The following is an 18,993-nucleotide window of genomic DNA, read 5'->3' on the forward strand; positions in this document are numbered from 1 at the left end:
GAACCAACATCTGAAGAAGCAGATTCCCTTGAAAGAGTTAGCAGGAACCTATACAAGCCTAGCAGGATTCTGAGTCCCAGAAGTTCCTGAAGGCCCTTGGTTAAATGATCTCTAATGGGCTTCTCAGCTCAGACAACTCAAACGTTGGTTTAAATGATGAACCTGAATTTTCTTTTTCACAAAGGTTAAATTATTATATATGCTGTTTATGAAGGCATGACCATATGTAATAAATCTTAGAAAGATTATCCATCCATAGTTAACATGAAATGGCTTGGCTGCTTCAAGAATAAAGCTCCTAAGCTACTGAGAAGCCTCAATTACCCAGAGCAAAGCATTCAAAAGGTGTCTGAGATCCCAAATTTTGATGAAACTGAGTGCTATCCTGCTTAGAAATATGAGGACCTCTCCAAACTTAGAATGAGAGGATTAGATCCCTTAGAGCAGAGATCAGAAAACTATCACCCACAGGCCAAATCTGGCCTGCGCCTTGTTTTCATAAATAAAGTTTTATTGAAACACAGCCACCCTCATTCATTTACATATCACCCATGGCTGCTTTCACCGAACAATGGAAGACGTGAATCTCAGTGACAAAGTCCATCTGAACTTCACAGTCTGAACTATTTACTAAGAGGCAGAACATTTGCTATTATTTTTCAGGACAGGTTTATTGATACCTGATTTGGCTTACTCTTGATTTTTTTAAGTATAGAAAAATATACAAGGATGAAAATCCACATACACACACACAGAGAGAGATTAAAAACATTCCTATCATTAGTGATTTCACTTCCTCAGAAAAGAAACCTCTCCTTTTGCCATTCCATCTCTGCTTCTCCCTGGCAGTTTTCTTGCTCATCACAGAACCCTTTCCCTTCCTATTTTCTCCCTATTCATTTTGTGTCTAATACTCTCACTCCCTCTCTTTCTTCTTCTACGTTCATCTTTCTTAGAAGGACTTGTCCATAATTAACCCCATATAACTAACACTGCATTGAATGTGCATGGTATTTTTCTTTAAAATGACAAAGGCCTTTGAAATTACTGTGACATGATCTGAAAAACAAAATGATTTTCTAAAAATGAAATGAACAACAACAAAAAAAAAAACCCACAAGAAACTGTGACTCCCCTCCACTTGTCTTTTCTTGCAACTTTTGCTACTGGGCTCCCCAAGCTGTGCTGCACCCCCCCTCAGTATGTGGAAATGTCGTGCTTGGCTTTAACCACTGGGCTTTTCTCTATTTCCATCTCATTCTAATACCTTCTGCCTTGAATTTCAACTTTAAGTTTGGCCTTTGTCCCCTCTGCTAACCAACATTCGCCTGACTTTTCCATGTTGCCTCCTACTGCTTCCCTTTGTTCCTGGTCTCCTAGTCTTCAGATCATTCTGCAAGCATTCTGGCTACATGCTATCTTCTCATGTCTGAAATCTCTCTTCTCCTCTCTGTTTTTCCTTCTAAATTATTTTAAATGACATGGCAATGTTCTTTTTTAATCTTTTCTTTAAATGCACTTACCTTTGAGCATTAAATAATTCTCACTTTTCTTCCTTGAGCATCCCACTGCAGAATACCCACCGGGCTACCAGTTATTTGTGTTTTAGCAATCGGCCTTGGGGCTCCTTTCCCAGCCTGGTGCAATTAAAAGGACTAAAGCAAAACACTGAAACATATCATAACGTGGACTGTTCTCTGCAGTGAATCCGGGAACAAAGCAATCTACTTCAGCTGATAACAAGGCACTGGATATCCCATAATTATAGTTATACCTGCTGTAGTCTGGTACTGGTGAAGCAAAGAGACGGAGTTAACTGAGACAGTTCTTATGCTGTTTAGTTGAGCATCTCTTTTTAAACGACTTTCTCCTCACTAACAATTTACATTCAGTACTAATCAGAAAGGAAACCAGGACTTGAACTAGGCAATTTAAATCCTAAAGTATCTCAGGTAAGGTATAGGTTTTCAAGGCTTTGGGAGGAGAAGGAGGGAAGATCACTTGAGGCCAGGAGTTCAAGACCAGCCTGGGCAACACAGCATAGACCCCCGTCTCTACAAAAATAAAAATTTAGCCAGGTGTGGTGGCAGGCACCTGTAGTCCCAGCTACTCAGGAGGCTGAGGGAGGAGCATCGTTTGAGCCCAGGACTTGGAGGTTACAGTAAGCTATGATTGTACCACTGCACACCAGCCTTGAGCATGAGTGCAAGACTCTATCCCTAAAAAAATTTAATTTAATTTAATTTAAAAACTAAATTTAATGATCACTTAGTATATGACAGTCCCTATGTATACAAAGTACTTTATATAATTATGTCTTGTAATCTCTCCCAGGGCCAATGCATACAGTCGTTTAGGTTGTACACTGCACATATCCCTCTTTATTATTTTCAAGATTTTTCATATTTTTATCATAACTTTATTAACTTCAAAGATGAGTGAGCTACATATTTATTAAGACAGTTTCTGGCAGGTGGCAGTAAAATATCTTCAATAGGATTGATATATATTCACATTCTGCTTGGACTTAAAAAGGAAGAATATATTTTATTGTTAAAATATCTTGACAATCTAACAATATTCAAAAGAACTTGTGTTTCTAAATGAGAAGTGGCTTTTCTCACTGAAGTACTAACTACTATCTTAATTTTTTTAAAATCTCATTCATCATCAGTACACTGCACTTCATATATTCTGCCACTTGTTTCCTGCCCTTAAGTGAGATCACAGCATTGCATTTTAAATATACAGCATTTTCATTATGATAGAAATAACTAGGTAATAGCTAATATTAATTTAGCATTAATAATATACAAAATAAGTGTTAAATTGACATAAATTAGAGATTACTACTTAATGATCTGCTAATTATATTAGAGCACTTGTTTATTTGTTGCTATGGAAATTTCATAATTAACTGCTATTAAAATTTTTGGCTTCTTATATATCTATTATTTCTAAATCTGATTTTCTAATTATTATAATTAAAAAATCAAATTGTATATTATTTTATGCTTAACATTTTGATTTATATTATTTATTCAGAGTGATTTTATGTTTGTATAATTATAATTAATGAGAAATATATAATATACTAACTTTAATTTTTTTTTTGACTTGAGGAATAGGAACTTTTCTCTAATTCACATGAAGGTGTCCTGTGGGCTGGCAGCCACCCTGATTCTTCCACCAACACTATGATGGAGAAGATACTATTATTATCTCCTATTTACACAAAGGGAGGCTTGGAAATGTTCAGCAATTTGCCCAGTGTCACAGAAATAGCAAGTCCTGGGGCAAGATTCAAACCCTAACAGTTTGAGCCAGAGCTCAGTTTAGGCAGCTCAACTGCCTAATTCCTGTACAGCAAGATTTGAAGAATTACAGGCATCCCCTCCCAAAAAGGACCTCCCTTACCTTCCCGCCTGGATGGGCATTTCTGCTAATGGTGTCATTAATGGATTACACAAAAAAAGTGAAGTGCATTTCTTCCAGAAGATCACAGTGGTGACAGTGGAAGCTGGCCAGGATTAGCAGGCTGCAAGTGCAATTCAGTACTGGATTTCCAAAACACGTGCATGCCGCAGGAGTGGAAAAGGATCGCATTTTGATGAGAGGCAAACCTAGATTCCAATTTTGCCTTCGCCACTTACTCGAGAAGACTTCCTCTCAAACTCCTGGTCCTCTAGGACACGGCGCACATCCTAAATGCATCTGCAATCATTCACCTGTCCAAGCCAGGAAGCTGGGAATCAGACTCGACACCTGCCTTTCCCTCTGCACCCTACCTTTTACCACCCATCACCAAGAACTGTGCGTTTGACTTTGCAAATATCTCACAAAACCACCTGTTTCTCACCATCTCTACCATGGCCACCCTGGCCTCACTGTCACCTCGCACCGGAATTACTATAACACCCTCTTCACCAGTTTCCCTTCGCACTCTAACCCTCTCCACTTTGTTTCCTCCACTGCATCCAGATTGGCTTTTCATCTGATCAAGGCAGGCATTTATTTAAAAGCCCTTGAATACGATGCCTATTGTTCCTAGCCCTCAAACTCTACCCTTCCCACAAAGACCTACAAGATGCAGTCCTTGCTCTTTCTCTAGTCATCTCCCTGGTAGGGTAGATCTGCTTCCAGATTTTCCCGTACTCCAGCTCCCTCCTACACCAGGGTCTGAGCACATGCTGTTCCCTTTGGCCTACTTAACACTGGTTTATCTTTCAAAACTCAGCTTACACATCAGAGCCGCCAGGTATGTGTCCCCTAACCTGTCCTCATGCCACTGGTCCAAGGTCAGATCAGGTAGCCCTGCACTAGCTTCTCCTATAGGCACCCTGTTTCCTTCAGAGACTGTAGCACAGGTTGTAATTATATATGGATGTGTCGCTATAATTTGATTCCTGTCCGTCTTCCCCAGCAGACTGTCAACAACCTATGGAGAATGTCCACATCCGTTTTGCTCACCATTTGAATCTCTGTGCTTAGCACAAAACAGACCCCTACATTCTTGACCAGTGGCTAAAAGAACTGTGTAGCTTTGAGCAAATTACTTAAACTTTCTCAGTTTCTCTTTCCACAACTGAGAAAAAGGGGTAATAACGACACGTGCCTCAAAGGTCTTTGTGTGGCTTCACTGGTGTCGGCTGGGCAAAGCGCTGAAGAGAGAGGGCGCCCAGCACATGGTAGCCATTCCTGCTGCTGCTTTCTGCAATGCGCTGTGGGCTACGGCAACTCGCCCCTGTTTTCAAATTGCTTATAGTCCTATAAAAAAGCAAGACATTCACACAGATAATGAAATGCTGCAGAGTGAGAGTTTATCAGATTAGCCAACAGGAGAACCAGCCTAAACAAAAATGGGAAGTAGCTAACATTGAGGATGCCACCTGTCCTCTCTCCCTTAGGGACTTCTGGAGCCCTACGGCTTGAACACAGGCATGGCGTCGTCCAGAGGCCTGGCTCAAACATCACGTCTTCAGCGTAGACCTTCTTGACACCGCCAGTGAGAATAAACTCCTTTCTCATCCCACGTCCTCTAGCAGGGGTGTGTGTGTGTGTGTGTGTGTGTGTGTGTGTGTGTGTCCCTGCTAAGAAACTGCTTCCTTAAAGACAAGAATCAAGTGAAGAATAAGTTGTTTTGCACTTCTATATTCCTACCCAAATCAACCGCAGTAATGCCCAATTACAATGTTTCATTGAATGAATGAATGAATGAATGAAATTACATACCAAACGGCAGATTTGCAGGCAAGAGAAGTACAGCAAGAGCAACCAGGCTGCAAAGGGAGACAGCACGCAGGTCCAGAACACAGCATTTGTTCAGAGGGTTTTTAAATGACAGATCAAAGAAAGTGGAGCCTCCGCAAGAGGCAGCTCAGGTCTGTTTACTCTTCGGCCACTTCAAAATTCACCTGCAGCCTTCCCCCCTCGGTCTGCGTTGACATGCATGCAGGGGGAAATCACTTCATTGCTACCTGATTCTTCATCTGTAAAATAGAGCTAATGACACTGACCTTCCTCACGGAGCTATTGTGTGGGATAATTAATTAATAATTGAAGAATCCTTTGAGAGTCTAAAGTGCGACATAAATGCTAAGCTTTATTTCCACGGTGCTTCTCAGGCACTCTCTGGTCTCGGTGCCTTTGATCTGCTGCTATCACCTGAAACAGAGCAAACAATGCCTTTGTATCATTAAGCAAATGCATAATGAATGCTATTCATTGTTAAAGGTTACTTAGCGATATAACTTTTTTTTTTCTTTTGAACGGGGACATCCTCCGGTGAGAGGATTATGTAAACTAATAGCTAACGTATCAAAGGAAAGGGGAGAAAAGAAACCGCCATGGCAACCAGAGGGACGAGGCCCAGGCTGTGGCCTTCAGAGGAAACCTACCTGTGTCCACCCGTCAGACAGAGGAGCAGGAGTAACTGGAAGAAAACCAGAGGGGAAGGCGAGAAGCGTTGGCAAGGGGAAGTGGCCAGCTACAGCCTACGGTTCAAAACATCATTTGCTGCTATTTGGGGGAGTGAAGGCTGTCGTTGTCCTCTTCCTCAAGCCCCTGGGTTCTTCCCTTCATGCTCACTGCCGCTTTGTTGGGGAGATTATATTCTTCTTTGAATACGCCCTTTTTCTAGAGACAGAGGTGGGCAGGCTGTGATCAGAGCCGTCTCTGGGTTGCACCTGAAGCTCGTCTCTCCCCACAGCAAGCGCCCTCCACCCAGCGCAGGGTGGGGGGCGGTCATTGCCTCCAGGAGCAATCACCCCAACTTTCTAACAGTTAAGTTAGACAGACTACAGAGATCACAGCCTCTCATAAAACGTGAAAAACCTCAAAACCTGTTGATCGGGTCATTTGATTTAATATTATAAGGTTGGAGCAGGCCGGGCATGGTGGCTCACACCTGTAATCCTAGCACTCTGGGAGGCCGAGGCGGGAGGATCACTTGAACTCAGGAGTTCAAGACCAGCCTGAGCAAGAGCGAGACCCCCGTCTCTACTAAAAATACAAAGAAATTAATTGGTCAACTAAAAATACGTAGAAAAAATTAGCCGGGCATGGTGGCACATGCCTGTAGTCCCTGCTACTCGGGAGGCTGAGGCAGGAGGATTGCTTGAGCCCAGGAGTTTGAGGTTGCTGTGAGCTAGGCTGATGGCACTCACTATAGCCTGGGCAACAAAGCAAGACTCTGTCTCAAAAAAAAAAAAAAAAAAGGTTGGAGCAGGATTATAACTCCCTTAAGCATTCCCTTTAGATTGAGACAAAAGAAATAACTTGCATTTGTCGATTTGGTTTAGATTTTGTAAACTTAAGACTTTTATGCTCTAGCCCAGTCTTTAGGCATCTGGTAATTCTACAAGTTAAATTTTTGAATGTTGGAGTTAACTTTTAAATCATGTTTTTCAAAAACTGTATAAATTTACAATGGACTCCTCTTCCTACATTCCTTTAAATAACACCCAAAACAGCTCTCATATACCCTTCTATGTTTTACTGCCTTGACTATAGGGATTTTATGTCTCTTATTTGGCATTGCTGTTTATTGCCATTCTTCATCCATAATTCCCGTTTTTGCTGACCTGCTTTATTTCAGTATCCTTTCAAACATCTTTCTTCACTGTGCTTAGTTAATTCAAACTTTGAAACTATTGGTAAAGGCGATAAAACTTTCCTTAACATGGAACAAGATCGCCACCCAGTGGCCACCTGGGCTTCATGCTCTGCATTTTTCTAGGTTTTTTTCCCCCTCAGATTTGTATTTCACTGGGCTATGGAACACAGGTGTCCTTAAAGAATATCTAGCCCAGCCTGTTCATTCCTTTCAGGTGAGAAAAATGAAGGTCAGAAAGCTTAATTCATTTGGTCAAGCCTACGATAGCACAGTGAGACCCATGCCTCACGACAGGCTGTATTCTTTGTTTTTTCTATGACACCTCAGAACTGGAGGTGGGTGACCTTAGGATCAACCATTCTAAACCTCTATCATACAGATGAGGAAACTGAGGCACAAAGAAGGAAAATGGATTCACGAGGTTTATGAAGCTGATTAAACTGGGACAAAACTCAGCTTTATTAACATTTAGCCTGGTGTTCATTCTCCTACCAAACCAATGTCATTTTAAATGTCTTTTTTCTATTTTCGCCACCTTGGATTATCATAATTCCAGTCCTTAATAGGTGACTACAGTAGATGAGCAAAAAGTGGTCAACTTTTTTTTTTTTTTTTTTTTTTTTGAGACAGAGTCTCGCTTTGTTGTCCAGGCTAGAGTGAGTGCCGTGGCGTCAGCCTAGCTCACAGCAACCTCAAACTCCTGGGCTCAAGCAATCCTTCTGCCTCAGCCTCCCAAGTAGCTACAGGCATGCGCCACCATGCCCAGCTAATTTTTTCTATATATATTAGTTGGCCAACTAATTTCTTTCTAGTTATAGTAGAGACGGGGTCTTGCTCTTGTTCAGGCTGGTTTCGAACTCCTAACCTCAAGCAATGCGCCAACCTCGGCCTCCTAGAGTGCTAGGATTACAGGTGCGAGCCACCACGCCCGGCCAAAAGTGGTCAACTTTTGCCTTCCTCAAAATGAGTAAGGCCACACAATAGGAACCCTTAGAAAGGTTAACTTCATTCTCATGAATGAATTGTTCATTGTTGGTATATACAAAAATATTTCATCACTTTTGTTTATAATTAGGAAGTGATGGATTTAATTAAAGGCAATTAGAAATTCTAACTATATACTCTTTCCATTTAAAAAAAAACCCTTATCTCTTGTTCAAACTGGCTTTGATTCTAGAATTCAAATGCTTGGATTCAAACACCGTCTTTGGCAAGTTAGGGATGACTCCACGTTGTCTTCCAATCTCCTCTCCATTAACTTCAAAGTCCTCTTAATGAAATAAGAAAGATCCACAGGACTGAAGATGCCTTATCACTCTAAATAATTTTGAGTTGTCAAATTCTTAGGTGACTAGGATTCACACAGGGTAGCAGATGCTGCCTGGTTCTGCCCCACCCCATCTCCGCCTTGTTCTCCTGAGTTCATCTGCAGCTCAGTCCCAGACAAACTGACAGCTCCCCACCTCCCCTGCTGTCTTCAATGCCTGAGCGCTTTTGCAGCCTCCCCAGCTCCTAGTGGGACAATTCAGAGTTGGGCTTCACAGGGTTTTTCAAAAGATCCCCTGGGATGGCCCTAGTTCCCCCAGGGCCCCAGCATTAAACTACTCTTTCACCCACTGCATTGGCCTTTCTCTTTTTCCCACGCATTTGCCCCATTTTCTCACTTGTGCTTCCTGGGTCACCTCCCCAACAAGGCCATAAAGTAAGTAAACAAACTACCTGCATCCACATCCTTGCCTCGAGGTGATTTTTCAGGGGATGCATGCAACTGACTGCATTGTAAAGAAGCCCTGTTCTGCCTTGGTGACTCGACTATCCTTCAATGATGGTGTCCCCGGAGGTTGTTCAGACTGGCCCTTCTCCCTGGACACAGGCAGATTGACCATGGAGTGTGAGAAGCTGAAACCTCAGGGCCTTTCACTGGAACAAGCCTCCTTCATGGCCCTGGGAAGGGCCCCCAAATGTATTCCCATGGTTGTATGTTTTTATAAAATTTACAGAAGTAAGACATTTTCACCATAATCCGTGAAGACCACTCTCTCTTCCCAGGGTATATTCTGGTGGTGGAGCGTGCTTTGGGAATCTGGCTAAGGGGGAAGTTGAGTTAGGAATACACATTTTCACTGAAATTTGGGAAGATGTTTCAGAACATTTCGGTAAAACAAATGCAAAATTATAGACTTCTGATTTGGGTGAGTATGGAGTGTATCTGCTATCTTTAAAACATGTATTTAAAGAACTGAGAGAAAATGTAGACAACAAAAGTAATGGAGTAAGAAACAAAAGCAATAAAGAGAGCAATAAAATCAATAGAAATTATTGCTATATCAAGAAGTAAATTGCAAGAAAAACATTCGGCATATCAAATGCAGCAATTTAGCAAGAAGAATAAATAAATCGAATAAAAGTAATGATAGGTGTATGGATTATTTGATAACCCAATTAATAAACAGGAGTGAATCATATGAACACATTGGAAAAAATTAAATATCTTGATTTTTGACACCAAATATTGATATCAATGAATATAATATAAACTCAATACATCACTACAATGAGGACACCTATGACAAATTGATTAATGAGTGTCATTAATTTAAAGTACTTCAAATTGGACACTGAGCTAGAAAACTTGAAATGCCCTAAAAACATATAGATCATATGTGCAAAAACTTAATAAAGGTTTTCTGAATTTGACATACTCCTAACAATTTATATGGCATTGCCAATAATGAGTTGTAAAGCTACAAGAAATGTTTCTAAACTATCAAAAATAAAAACCAAATTTTAATCAATCATGGTAAATAAAAGATTAAATTATGTTCCTATTCTCTTTATGGAATATATTCCCCAAACATTACTGTATGAAGAGGTAACTGAAGAGTTTGTTTCCTAAAATGTGGTGAAAGATTATCAAAGAAGTCTGAAAATAGTTAATTAATAAAAATATTGGGTTACTTTTGGAGATGCTGTGATGTTTGTGCTATTTGTCATTTCTTATAATTTCTTTTCTTCTTCCAAATAAAATATTGGCTATTATACTTAATTTTGTATTAAGATTATTAAGTATGAAATGGCTGATTTCCTTAAGTACTAAATTTGACAGTTGATATCTCTGACATTTCAATTTAACACTTCTGTTTTATTTTTATTGTGAAGGTACATGCTCAGTCTTTCAAACATATGTTTTGGCTTGTAATTATCTTTCAAAGTTTTTTTTTAAAGCAATTTTTGTGAAACCATGGATAAGTCCAAAATTCGTGTTATTTTTGAATATGAGTTCCATTGTGGAACCAATGCAGTGCAGACAGCTGGAAATATCAACAAAGTGTTTGGGAAGGATGTAGCTAATAAATGCATAGTACCTTGATAGTTTCAGAAGTTCCGTTTTAGTGATTTTAATCTTGAAAATGAGCCACATGGGTGATCTAAGACCAAGGTGGATAATGAGGAGCTGAAAGCTATAGTGGGAGCAAATCCATCTCAACCTAGTGAATTAGCAGCAAAGTTTGATGTCACTATTCCAACAATATTGGACCATTTGAAAGAAATTGGCAAGGTAAAGAAGCCGGATAGATGGGGTCCACATGAATTAAAGGAGCGTCAGAAGATCATCTCCAAGCTTGCCTTTCTTTGCTGTCATGACATAAAGGTGAACAATTTCTACACCATATTGTTATGTGTGATGAAGAATGGATTCTTTTTGACAATTGCAAGCATTCTACACAATGATTGGATAAAGATGAAGTGCCAAAACAGAGTCCAAAACCCGAATATTCATCAAAAACAAAACTAACGGTGTCTGTTTGGTGGTCCAGCGAGGGTATTATTCACTATAGCTTCATGAAACCTAGTCAGTTGATTACAGCGATGTCTACTGCAACCAATTGGACGAAATGATGAGGATGCTTGTGCTTAAGCAGCCAAGACTGGTCTGTAGAGACAGGCCAATCCTCTTGTATGACAATGCTTTTTACCACATGTTGCATAAACAACACTGTTCACACTACAGAGGTGGGACTTGGAAACTCTCTGTCATCCACTGTATTCACCAAACCTTGCACCAACTACTACTTCTTCCAGGCTTTGAATCAATTCTTACAAGGAAAAATATTCAGTTCTCAACAAGCTGTGGAAAACACCTTTCATGACTTCATTACCACTTGTTACCCAGGCTTCTTCACTGCTGGCACAAACATGCTGCTGTTAAAATTTATAAACTGTGTCAATAGTTTCAGCACATACTTTGATTAATTGTACTGCTTCTTTAGATATAATAAACTATACTTTTGAATTGAAATTAGACATTTTGTAATTAATAACCTAATATTTATAATTTTGTATCCTTTTTTTCTTGAAAGAGAACTGCCTAAATTGTATTAATAAAAGCTTTCAAGCCCATTTCTTCCCAAGGCTGCCTCCGCCAGTAAAGGTGATATATTAGGCCTTTTTCTTATAACAGAAAAGAAGCAAAATGCTCTATGTTCTTCATATAGAAGAAAAGGATATGTACCAAATAAGCAATGCACATGAAAGTGAGAAAACAGTATATTATCTTTCTATTATGACATGAATTATTGCATTTGCAATAAATTAAGTTGAGAGTATATACCTTTAAATTATCCACCTACCACATTTATTAGTGACCTGCACTGCTGGTAGTTGCCAAACTTGAAAAGGCAAAAAAAAATTTGTCATATTAATCTGAGTTATAAAGATAGTTATCACAGGTGAATAAAAGAAAACTGACAGAAATCTTGGATCAGTGTACTATGTTCCACTTTTTAGGCATAGATGTTAATAGTAAAATAAGGTAGTGTTTAACAAACTGCAGGTCATAATTTATTATTAGGCAGTAAAAATTAATACAATATATTGTAACAACACAGAGTGTTTTATTAAATTTTTGTGTGTGAGTATGCATGTGTGTGTGTACAGGGTTACAATTTAAAAAGCATTTCTTACTGTGTGGGTCATAGTCTAAAGTGTTTGAAAAAATGCATATGAGGAATACAGGACTGGCTTCAGAATGAAGCATAAGAAAATAAGAATGACAGGACAGTTGCTATAGCTCAGTTCGGCAACTTGCAGCAAATTATTTGTAAATTCATTGGAATTTGGGAGGTATTTTTCCTATAGAAATAATATTTTAAGTCATGATTGGATTCCTGGGTGAAACCACAAAAGCCTATTTAACTCATAAGTAATATATAAGTAATAATGTGATAGGGTATGAAGTAATATATGATTAGTATAATGTGACATGATATAATAAAACATAATGCAATATAAATGAACTACTGTAATTATTACAGCTCTAAGCCAGCACTCCCATTCTCCTCCCCATGGTCTCTACCATTTATAAGACTCCTGAGCAAACTATTGGAAAGATAATCTAAAATTATAGGATTTCAGTCACAACATCATGTGTATAATGTCACAACACAATCTAACATTTTATAGTGATAATTTAAGATTTTATATTTTGCACTGCCACTTAAGTTGGTACAGTTGTTACCTAATCCTTTCTGCTGAATTAGAACCACTCACCCTTCCTCACTCCCATCCCCAAAAAGAACAAGCAAGATATTGAAGAGGCTGAAATGAATACAGTTTTAAAACTGGGTAATGGTAAGATCAAATGCCACACTTATTTTAAGCTATAACATTTGTAATTCTATCCTTAAGATAACTCCCCTTGTTAAAACTGTCAATGCCTCTAAATAATGAAGCAAAAGAATAAGGAGTTAATATGCAACAGTCAAGCTCAATAAAAATCTGCACAAGGAAAAGTCATCTTTCATGAGAGCCACAGACTAATAAATGAGCATGTAATCCTCTGAGCTGACTTTGTTATATGTCACAACAATAAGGGGTTTGATTTCAATACACCATAAGAGTATTGATTTCAATATCATACAATTTATATGATTTTAGTTACATAAGTGCTAGATAAATGTGTTCAGACAAGAGGGGAGGAGAAAAGAATGAGCATTTATAAAATACCTTCAATGTGTTAGGTACTATATTTCGTTTATTACATACAATGTCTTATAAAGTATAATGAGACACAATACATATGTTATAATGCTATAAAGTATCTCTTACTATTCTCCTGTTACATTTAAAGAAACTATATTCATTTTCTGTGGCTGCTGTAACAAATCACCACAAACTTAGCAGCTCAAAACAACACACATTTATTATCTTACAGTTTTGTAGTTTATAAGTCCGAAGCAGGTCTCATCCGGCTAAAATCAAGACGTCAGCAGGGCTGTGGTCCTTTCTGGAGGCTCTTGCGGAGAACCCATTTCCTTGCCTTTTCCAGCTTCTGGAGGCTGCCTGCATCTTGAAGGCTTGACCCTCCTGGGTCCTTCTTCCTCTTCAAAGCCAGTAACATCGGACCAAGTCCTTCTCACTGGTTCTCTCCATCTCTCTGGTTCTCTCCTCCAATTCTCCTGCCCCCTTTTAAGGACTCTTGTGATTATAGTGGGGTCATCTGGATAACTCAGGATACTTTCCCTGTCTTAAAGTCATCTCACTGGCAACCTAAACACCATCTGCAAACTTAATTCCCCTTTACCATGTTACCTAACATACTCACATGCAACAGAGATTAGAACGTGAACATCTTTTGGGGCCACTATTTTGCCTACCACAAAAACTGAGTTTCAAAAAGATTAGGTACATTGCCCAAGGTCACATGATAGTAAAAGAAGGGTGGAGCCTGGACTATCACCCAAATTTGCCTAACTTCAGCTCCCCTGCACTATTCAACATACTTCACTGTGCAGTTCATGTGTCTAAAGTTGGCAACAATCTCCATGGTTTGGGTCTGATCAAGAAACATATCTTGGGTGACCATTGTGTGCCAGGCATCATGCTGGTGCTAGATACATAAAGATGAATAAAACACATTGTTCCCTTTGAAAAGCTGAGAATCTGACACAGGAGGCCCTGGCATTATATTATTAGTAGCAAATTACAATGCAGTGTATGAGGATCAAGTTATATTGCAAGATACATTACATGTTCTGCTGGCTTTATGAACACAGTGTTATAAGAACTCAAAATGGAAGAGATCAGGACCAGAGCAGAGTGTGACAAGCAGCTGGTCAATATCAAGAGGCTTCTCACAAGGGATCACACTGTGTTAGGCCCAAAGAGATGAGTAAGATTTCACCTAGCGGAGCAAATAAAGAGAGTTGCAGAGCCAGTCTTGTGGAGCAGCAAGTTTCAGGATATGCTAAACCAGGGGTACTCGAACTTTTTAAACAGGGAGCCAGTTCACTGTCCCTCAGACTGTTGGAGGGCCAGACTATAGTTAAAAAAAAAACACAAAAAAAAACCTAGGAACAAATTCCTATGCACACTGCACATATCTTATTTTGAAGTAAAAAAACAAATGGGCAAAAATACCCACATGTGGCCCATGGGCCATAGTTTGAGGACGCCTGTCAGCTAAACAAAGGAAGGCACTACAGAAAGGCAGCTAGAAGGGAGTTTAGACCCAGATTGTGTCAGACCTTGAACAGCACAGTAGGAGTCTGAACTTCTTACACTCTAAATGGTAAACAAGAACCAGGAAAATTTTTAAGCTAAAGTGGGACATGAGCAGATCTGGATTAGAAATGTAAGCATGGAAAAAGGGATCTAGTTTAGAAATGCAAGTTTTTTTTGTAAAGGCTGATGCAACGGTTTCATAATAGGTGCTCCTGAGGAGAAATATAAGACAGTCTGCAAAAAGATCTACCCAGAGTTTTAAAGTTTGAGAACATCTGTAATTTTTTGAAGTTCCATACTCCTGTGGAAAAATAGTTAGTACCCTAACTAATGAGACGGAGTCATTTTCATTCATTTATTGAGTAAATTTATTAAACATCCTAGGCTTTATGTTAGGTGAACAATCAGCTTACATCAGTGAGCTGCCTTGTCCTCATGGATCCTACATTTTAGTAGAAAAGTAGACATATATACAGAAAAAAAAAACAAATAAACAATGAAAATAATAACTAAAATAAAGGGTAGTTGTACCAAAGGAGGCAAACAAGAATTGAGATGGAGAGTCACAGAAAAAGGTGGCCCCTTGGGTAGAAACAGGACTGAATGCTGTTTGGCCAGAATGTGCCAGAATGGCCATACCTGTTAAAATATTTATATAGGGCACAGCCACCCCTGCCAGAAATAGATGCTCCCAGGCTCCCCAAATACCCCCCCCCACTGGTGCCTGAACCACACTGGATACTCCTTTAGGACTCCCGAGAAGTCCTCACACAGACCAAGCACCAAAGAGTTAACTCTTGGCCCGAAGAGGGCCCCCAATATCTAACTCCAGTTCTGTGACCACTGCCATTTTTTTTCTGATTGTTAGACACTGACCATCACCTCTTGGTAGGTCGGTTAGCAGAAACAGATGGAGAAGAAGGGGCACAGTTATGTGCTATGAGCCTGTTCTCCCAGAATTGAACTTTTGGAGGAAATGTGTTGATATGACACTTTATATTTTTAAAAAATGCTGGAGGAAACAATATAAGAGCAAAACCTCTAGGAAAGGTAGCCAAAGGTCAAATTAGCTTCCTATCTCAATAGAGTTTGTCAAGAAAAGCTCTAGCCAAGGAGGTCACCTTGAAGTTGAGACAGAAAAAGAGGAGACGCTAGCTAGCTGAAGAGTGGGAGGTGATCCTCTCAGGCAGAAAAAACTGCATGTGCAAGAAAAGAAAGAAGCGAAAACCGGCACGTTCGAGGAACTGAAAGACCAGGATGGCTGCAGCTGATCAGAAAGGTGAATCTAAATGAGGTTGGACACAGGCTTTTTAGGACATAGCAAGGAATCAGATTTTTATTTTAGATGCAATAGAAGTCTCCAGAATGGTTGTATGCAGATGAGCAAAGTGATCCAGTTTATATATATTTTTTAAGATCGTTTTCCTGCTGAATATAAATATATTGTAGAGCAAGAAGATTGGAAGCTGCTGCAGGAATGTATATGGAAGGTGCCAGTAGTACAACTGCAGAGAAGAAGTCATGTGTGAAATCTGTTGTCAAGGTGGAATTTCAGGAGTTGGTGGTGGTAATGGGACAGCAGTGTTGAGGGGAGGGGAAGATGGACTCTTGGGTTTCTGGGATGAGGTACTGTGTGGGAAAGTGTGTGGGGAGACCAAGTTCCATGGAGAAGAGCAAGCAATCCTGGGGAAGGGAAGAGGAGGATCTTGGCCTGAGCAAGGGGAACTCACATACCTAGCATGGGTAGAAGAAGAGAATTCAGCACCTGAGAAAGAAAACGGCTGGAGTAGAGTGACAGAGAACAGGCTGCTTTGAAGAGACATTAACTGTCACATCGCTGTGAGTGAACACAAACCCAAGTTCAAGTGTGTAGACGCTGCAGTCTGACTCTCTAAGCTCAAGCCCCTGCTCTCTCAGTAAACTGGGACACTCAACTTCTCTGCGCCTCACATCTTCCTGGTACAGGTTTCCAAACTGGAGCAAACTGTCCATGGGAAATAATAGAAGTGCATGGTCATTCCGCCCAATCGCTGAAATTCAGCAGGGGGAGGATGATTACAATTGGACTGTAGAGACTAGAGAGGAGACTGTTACTTTGGGAGGATTTGGGAAAGGGAAGCTTAACAAGGTAGAGGAATATGGACAGTCAACAGCAGCCTGGGCTCTAGGGAGGCCAACAGGGAAATGAGAAGGTGTCAGCAAACCTGCCCAGGCCCTTCTCCTCAAACCTGGGCATGCTTCGCCATCCTTCTTCCTTTTGTCTTCCCCAAGCCCTTGTCAGCTGGAGGGATGGGCAGCCAGCTTCTGTGAATTAACTCCTTCCAACCCACTAGCTTACACAGAAGGATGGGGAGCACAGGCCAGGCTGTGAGCACAGAGGCTCTGCCCCCAGGCTACGGGCTCCACCTTTACTTTTGGCCTCCAGGGCTTGAGGTAGAGACGGGCAAGGCTAGATGGGCACCCGCTCACCTGAGAGCTCTGATGGAGATGTCCAAGGACATTAATGTTGTTTTCATGCCTGCTAACACAACATCCATCCTGCAGCCCATTGGATCAAGGAGTAATTTAGACTTTCAATTCTTATTATTTAAGAAATATATTTTTTAAGGTCACAGCTTCCATAGATAGTGGTTCCTCTGATGGACCTGGGCAAAATAAACTGAATGCCTTCTGGAAATGATTCACCATTCTAGATGGCATTAAGAACGTTTATGATTCATGGGAGGTCAAAATGTCAACATTAACAGGAGTTTGGAAGAAGTTGATTCCAACCCTCATAGATGACTTAGAGGATTTCAAGACTTCAGCGGAGGAAGTAACTGCACATGTGTTGGAAATAGCAAGAGAACTAGAAGTGGAGCCTGAAGATGTGACTGAGTTGCTGCAATCTCATGACCAACTTGAACAGATGAGAAGTTGCTTCTTATGGATGAGCAAAGAAAATGGTTTCTTGAGATGGAATCTACTTCTGGTGAAAATACTGTGAACCTTGTTGAAACAACAACAAAGGATTTAGAGTATTACATAATTGATAAAGCAGTTGCAGAGTTTGCAAAGATTGACTCCAATTTAGAAAGAAGTTCTACTATGTATAAAATGCTATCAAATAGCATCACATAATACAGAGAAATCTTTCATACAAAATGAGCCAATCAACTTGGCAAACTTTATTGTTTCTTATTTTAAGAAATTGCCACATTCACCTCAATCTTCAGCAACCAACCTGACCAGTCAGCAGCCAACATTGAGGCAAGACCCTCCACTGGCAAAAAAAAAAAAAAAAAAAAAAAATTACCACTTGCTGAAGGCTGAGATTATTATTAGCATTTTTTAGGAATAAAAAATTTTAAAATTAATATGTAAACATTGTTTTTTTAGGCATACTGCTATTGCACACTTAATAGACTATAGTATAGTACAAACATAACTTTTATATGCACTGGGAAGCCAAAAAATTCACGTGACTCTCTTTGTTGAGATATTTATTGTGGTGGCCTGGAACCAAACATGTCATATCTCTGAGGTTTGCCTATATAATAAAGGCCAATTATTTTATAATGTCACTAGTATACTTTCTTCACTGCAAAAAGATTTGTTTCATTGTATACAAAAACCCTATCCCTAGCTCCCTGAGTCAGAAAAGTTGCCCATCCTCACATCCTCATTAGGGTACTTGACAATAACATATCTTTGGGGACAATGAGCAGCTTTCAAATACTGCCTGAAATAGTGATAATACATTTTAAAAAATAGTATAACTGTTCCACAGTTCCCTCAGGCAATTAGCCTGTGTTGTTATTGCCATAAGTTGCCCTACTCTTATCCCCACAGAATAAGCATTTAGTCCATCTGCTCAGAATTATCACATTTTTCCTTCTCCCCTCTAGGTAGGTCCCTAGGTTCCTTTGTGAACACTGGGCATCAAGGAGCCACTAAAAAAAAAAAAAAGAAAAAAAACTAAATAGTGCAAAATGCAGCTCTTAATATTTCTCTAGAGCATTGAGTCATATCATACAAAATTATAAAATACTATCAGAAAAGGGCACTTTACATACCATAATAGTCATTTTATAAAGTTCAATTTGGCAATTCCGAGCCACATTTAATTTTCTCTGAAAATTCCCACATGGCAGAAAGATATTGCTCTTTGTGGCTTTCAAGTCTCTTTCAGGGAACTGTAAAACGACAACCTTCTAGAATTAGTACTTTTTCTATAAATAGACGCTAAGTTACTTATAGCAAATAAACTCACATATGCATTTTTATTAAAATAAATACTAAAATAACAAGTAATTTTCCTATATTACCATTCTGGGATTTATGCGAGTTAAAATTCTGCAGTATAATTTAGTATGAATCATTTGTAGTTCTTCATA

This window comes from Microcebus murinus, chromosome 5, assembly GCF_040939455.1.
Source record: "Microcebus murinus isolate Inina chromosome 5, M.murinus_Inina_mat1.0, whole genome shotgun sequence".
Taxonomy (NCBI): Eukaryota; Metazoa; Chordata; class Mammalia; order Primates; family Cheirogaleidae; genus Microcebus; species Microcebus murinus.